A 6,632-nucleotide genomic window follows, 5' to 3' on the forward strand; every position below is an offset into this window, starting at 1 on the left:
CCACTTTGGCTACTGTAGCACCGACCAAATTGGTCGCCTTTATATGATTTTGAATCTCCGCCATTTGTTCGGAGATTTGCTTATTGGAGGCCAAGAGCTTGTCGTAAGCTTCCACTTCAAACTTACTCCTTCGGGTTTGGCGATCATTTTCAGAGTTCATGGCTCCCGCTGCCATCTTTTCTATTAAGTCATACCCCGCTCGTGGGGGAAGAGCATCGAACTCGCCATTTGAAGCCGCATCTAGGCCAAACCTCCAAGAGTATTGTAGACCATCATAAAATGTTGCAACCAATTCAGCTTGGGTGAGATTGTGTTGAGGACATTTCCTCAAGAGCTTCTTGAAGCGCTCCCAAGCTTCATAGAGATTTTCTTCAGTGGGTTGCACAAAATTCATGATGTCTTTTTTCAATTTCCTCAAAATGGCTCTTGGAAAGAACCTTGTTGTGAACTTTTCCGCTAAGTCTTCCCAAGTAGTGAAGCTCCCTTGAGGTTGAGAATTCAGCCATTCCTCAACAGTGTCCTTCAAAGAAAATGGAAACAAGCTCAACCGAATTGCATCCGCCGGAACATTGTTCACCCGGTAAGTGTTGCGATTCCGGATGAACCTCTCCATGTGAGCATGTGGATCTTCCAAAGTACCTCCACCATATTGGTTTTGGCTCACCAAGTTGATGAATGCCGGTCTCAACTTAAAGTTTCCCACTCCCTCGGGAAAGACAATGCTCCTGGGATAGTCATAACTCATGGTAGCCGAAGTGAGTTCCCGAAGAGACCGGTTGGCATTCTCAACTTCTTGTTCACATAATCGGAGGGTGATCCCCTCCTGGATTCTGGCCTCAATATGGGCTTGCATCTCCTCCTCCGTCATTCGGCCACCCATGGTGGTGTCTCTTGTGAGATTAGCCTGAAAGTTTGATACTAAACAAAGAAAGATTAGTAGCACCAATTCTAGACAAGTTCAAAACAAAAATAAAACCACAAACTAAAAACTTAAACCAAAAATCGCAAAACAATTCCCCGGCAACGGCGCCAAAAACTTGTTGGTCAATCTGCAAGTGTACAGAATCTACCCGGTTTTAATTTATCGAACCACAGGGAATTGAAACATGAATTCAGTTTAAGCCTCGAGTTCACGGTAAGAAAGCGAGTAAAATTCAGTTTTAAGGTTGATTTTTTAGGTGACTAATTAACAAGCAATTGAAATATAAGTGTGTGAGAACAATGGTGAGCATGCCTTGGGTTCTTGTAACACCCCGATTTCGGTGGCGTCACTTTAGTAACCAAAATAAACTTAATGCGGAAAAACGGAGATATTTTTTTTTTTTAATAATAACTAAGACAAGACTGAATTAAATAAAACCCAACAATAACAATAATCAGAACTAATATACAATATATAAACAGCCCCCGCTGTAGTAGTAACCTCGTCACGAGTAAACCTCCAGTGACGGAAAGAAAAGTGTAACGCCCGAAGGCAAAAGGTACAATCCACAAGAAAGGTCAAGTGTCCGCAACACCATCCCTCAAAACTGAGAATAAGCTGGCCCATCGGCCTGAAGCAAGACCTCCTAAGTCCAACCAACTCTCTGTGATTCTCGTAAAGAACCACACAAAAAGCTATAGGTGGGAAACTACCCTGTCCCCAAAGAAAACAAATGATGTTCAGAGCTAAGACTCTACTCCTACACTATTCCCATCTCGAGGAGCTCACACCAGCACTAAAACCTACATGCTAGCATGATCGTCGCCCGAATCTGAATCCAGAACGACCTAGTCTATGTACACCATCCGTCCTCCTCTCGCTACCGCGATACGCTCCAGTTCCCGCATCTCAACCCTAGTTCCTCCCGAAGGATGAACCATCATGAATCAGCCCGCCAAAGACATCTGACAAAGGGCGTTTGTTCGCCAAAGCACACACAGAAGACGCGAGGGTCAACTCCAAAGAATTATGTAAATAATAGCACCAATAAATATAAATAAGATAATAGCCACTTAGGCTTATAACTAGGGATAACATCCTAGGGTTGCATATTTCCACAAAGAATATAACGACTGTAAATCACAGTTAACATGCATCAAGTAGAACTAACAAGTATCAAACACACTCATCAACTATGTCAGTATGCATGTTGCATGAAATGATATGCAGGTTAACCCAGTCAACCAATATGCAATCCGGAACGGATGGACATCATCGGATCAGTCCTAACACCAGCCACGGTGGGACCATTTCGGCCCGTGATGCCTCTTACTCCAACATCATCATGTAGTCAGATCAGCATAAAACCCGAATAACGTCACTCTGCTTGGCGACGGAACAAACCGACAACGTCACTCTGCTTGGCGACGGAACAAAACAACAACGTCACTCTGCTTGGCGACGGAACAAAACAACAACGTCACTCTGCTTGGCGACGGAACAAAACAACAACGTCACTCTGCTTGGCGACGGGACAAACCAAAGGTATTGCCACTTATAGGCTGGGCACCTCGAGACGGTCGTAACACTAGCCTCGTGTTTAACCATTTCTGCTCGGGCGTCGCTTATCACCTTTGGCTATAGTCAAGACGGTACAAACTCTACATGGTTTGACCATTTCTGCTTGCTATGCCGAACATCAACAGGCACGATACAACTCTACATTGATGATCGTTACCTCCTGTTGTGCCAGGTATAGTCAGGACCGATCCAACTCTGCATGGCTGATCGTTACTTCCTGCTATACCGAAGTACTCTGCTTGGCACTTCATCGCGTATATGCATGGGTGCAACCACTCACGATGACTCTTCGGGTCACCAATGCTCTCACGAAGTCTCATGCTTCAGTGAAGTTTCATGCTCTCACAAGGTCTCACGCCTCAGTGGAGTTCCATGCTTTCCACAAGGTCTCACGCCTCAGTGGAGTATCCCGCATTCACAAGGTCTCACGCCTCAGTGAAGCTTCTCGGCTCATCCCTTGGATGGCTATCAAACTGCTCAACGAGCGAAGGAGTACCAACATACTCAGAACTTACCAAACTCCTCAGCACTTGGATCCGACGACACTCCTCGCTTTTCCAAAACTATGATTTGACTTCCAATGCCTTCCTTCGAGGTTGTTATCATTACTTAAAGATTTTGAGGTTATTTAAGGTCTTATGAATTTTCTTTATAAAATAGATTCCCTTTTGTCTTATCGCAAGTCTTATACATTTGCAGGATCTCCCAATCCCAAGTCGCTTCCAGAGGAGGTCTCGATCCACTAAACAAAATTAAGGCCCGAACCTCGTTCGTCCTATCAAACTTTCTCCAAACTCTCAAAATAAAATCGGCATGACCTGCCCGCTATTCTCACCATTCAGAATCTCAGATTCCAGTACAGAGCATATTTAAATCATCACAATCAACAACATGTCATATATCAATAAATCGCATCATAAACACTTAGCACTTAGCATATAAAGCATGCACCACACATCCTAGATTACCCACATAGCACATAGCATGTAAGACAATCTCAAAAACATTCAGTAGATGAATCATCTACATTGTCAGCCGAAGCCTCAGAAAACATTTTCCAATCACACACAATTCCAGTGCATAAACAGTAAACAATGTCGAAACATCGACCCTAAGCATTAACTAGAGATTCAGTGAGAAGCCCTCACCTGCAGATTCTCCACGATTATCTTCTAACTCTTCCTCACAAGCAAAGCGTTGCTCCTCAGGAAATTCCTCAAAAGTTCCTTTAAAGCAAAGTCACAGAAATACTATCAGAATCTATCGAGAACTAAGCTATCGATACTTACTAAGGTTACACGAAGTAATCTATACTCTAAGGTACGATAATCTAGCGTGAAAGACAAGTTTTCGGAAAAGGAAATTTTCCTCCTCCCCCTTAATAGGGCTCGGCCACTTTAGATAATTATGGGGCTCGATTTTTCTTCGATCAAACTTGGTTCCTATGCTTTCATAAGCCGTAACTAAGGGTATTCTGAACTCGGAAAAATTATCGGATCAAAAACTGTCGCAGGGGTATTTTGGTCATGATTTTTAACTTAGGATTTTCAAAACTGAAATCCCAAAAATAAAATTTTGCAGGGACGTCACCAACGACGTTTATGACAACTAATCCTACTAACACTAAGCTAAGGCGATAGTTTTTAGCCTAAAGGTTGAAGCTTTACCTCAAAAACTCCAAAAATGGGTATTTTAGGCTCAAATTGATTCCGGCGGAATTCCGGCGACATAACGGAAAATCTAACCCGGCAGAAGTGATCTTGGGCGCATAAGGAAGAGGTTTAGAATCAGAAATGAAAGATTCGGGATAGTTTTGCAAAAACCCATAAACTATCAGCTCAGAAAACTCTACAGAAAAGCTATGGAAAAAGCGATCGGAGGTAAGGATTAGCGACTATACCTCGAAACCTTGAAGCAGCAACTGATTAATCAACGATCAAGCAAGGATTGAACAAAATCTTCTTCTCCTTCTTCCTTGATGAACTCGCGGCCTTGAGAGGGAAAATGGAGGAGTTTTGTGTTTTTTTCTCACTTGCTTGCTATATATAGAAAATGGTAATTCGCGGGAAAATGAAAGTTTCGCGAATCTGATTTTTCCGGCATCATTCTCCATGAATTCTAAGATAGGTTTTGGCAAAGGAATTCCTAAGCTAAGAAGATGTCTCCTTGTATTTTTGGCAACTAATGCAAAGTCGGTGCAAAGTCGGTGTAAAACTATTTTACCCGATAAGTTGCTTTTTGCATCGAATGTCGGAATGGAAAACTTCCTTCTGAAGAAAGATTGAAATCATCAAGAGAAATGGGTGTACGCGTGTAGAATATCCATTTGAAGTTCTGAATAGATAAAGTCTTCATTGTCGAGAAATTCTAGGGTTTTGAAATACCAGGGATTCGGTTTCGGCAAACTTCCGATGATTGGAATCGGACGTTCGTAGATCCTAGAGTTTCGCCTCGAAACGATTGTGATATATGGAAAAAAAGAAGTGCTAACATTTCTCTGAAGATTTTTGGAATTAACTTCCGTCGTGCCTAAAAGTGAAAATCAGCTATATACTAGGGTTTCTGACCTAGGTTTAAGCGTATAACGATCGTGCTATAACTTTTATCGATCATGATGTAATCCTTTGACTTTTCCTGAACTTTCTTCTTCATAAATTTATTTCATTTGGTAAACTCTAGTTCAGGTTTCCCTTCACAATACATCAACCCTAATCGTAAATGGAAATCTCTTCCACTGATCCTAAGCTTAAAAACTTGGGTCTTACATTACTACCCTCCAAAAAGAAAGTTTCGTCCTCGAAACTTAGGGTTCAGTAAAAGCTCTGACTATTGTTCTTGATCTTTTCCTCTAACTCCCATATGGCATCGTCTGTGTCTTTGTTCCAAATAACTCTTACTAAAGCACTCTGCTTTCCCTTCGATTGTTTCCCTCTTCTAGTCCCAATGTTGACCAACGGCGTCTCAACAGACATATCATCTTTCAACTTGCCGAGGTTTAACTACAATCATCAATGATAACACCACTAAAACTCTTACTCGATTATGATCTCCAGCTTCTGAAGTCAATCTTTACCCTAAGATTCTCATTCCACTTAGCAAAATTCACTCGCTAATCTCTAGCTTGTATCACCGAAATCCATAACAAGTTTCATTCACTCTTAGACTTTAAGCAACTTGTCCACATATGACAACCTCAAGTGTTCATCTTAATACTAACCTTCCCTTTTCTGTAACTTGATCACCATCTCGTCAATCAACTTCTTAATCCCTCTATCAAATCCTAACCAACTTCGAGTCCTAGAAACTTAAGACAACAATTCATAGACTTAAAACCTGAACCTTCACCAAGTTTGGACCTTTAATGTCCGTTAATTCTTCAATGCTTCCTAAATGAATATCCATTTCTTCAAACTATATCTCCTTCGCAAGAGAACTTATACTTAATGCGAACTTTTTCCTCCCAGCTCGACTAATCCTCGATCCAATCAAGTTAATCTTACCAATCCTTCTATCAAAGTCCATAGCCAGCTCTGATTCCGAATATCACCCCCTCAATATTAAGTTGATCAAGCCTAATCTATCGAAGGTGAAATTTAGAAAAACCCACTGGAACAGTCAATGAGTTCCTATCATCCAATAGTCACAAATATCCTGACCTCACATCCTCAACGATTCCGCTACGGAACTACACGCCCTCGACATAATACGTATACTATCCATAAGAAATCTCTATGAGATTCATTCTTCAGCTTCTAGCTTCCTTTTAAACGCATTGGTGCAAAACTACTTTCTAGGTTCACCATGTTATTCTAAACCTCGTGTAATTTCTATAGCTAAAATACGAGCTACGGTCAAATAAGGTGTTAATAGGCGTAATAACTATAAGGTCAAAGCTTAGACAGTATAAGTAAGATAGGTGTGCTTGCACACGCTACAAGAGTAATGGATTATATTATACTGAAATGAGGAAGAATGGTTAGAAGGTTACCATCGTTCTTGCGCTCTCCTCTGGTTAACTCCTCAGCTCCTTCACCATCCATGATATAAACTCTTCCTCTAGTAGCAGGGCGCTTTCCCCTTATGGTGTTGACAAATGGCTCAACCTTGGGTGTCTTGCAGTTGTTGGCCA

The 6,632-nt window shown here is 41.6% G+C and overlaps 1 non-coding gene across 1 annotated transcript; it reads left to right on the forward strand.

Moving 5' to 3' along the window:
* Nucleotides 1–305: 305 nt before the first annotated feature.
* On the forward strand, nucleotides 306–412 carry LOC130741512 (small nucleolar RNA R71). The gene has a single exon (XR_009020407.1). It is a non-coding gene; the product is annotated as a small nucleolar RNA R71 (small nucleolar RNA).
* The last annotated feature ends 6,220 nt before the right edge of the window (nucleotides 413–6,632 follow it).

Source organism: Lotus japonicus, chromosome 2 (genome assembly GCF_012489685.1).
Source record: "Lotus japonicus ecotype B-129 chromosome 2, LjGifu_v1.2".
Taxonomy (NCBI): domain Eukaryota; kingdom Viridiplantae; phylum Streptophyta; class Magnoliopsida; order Fabales; family Fabaceae; genus Lotus; species Lotus japonicus.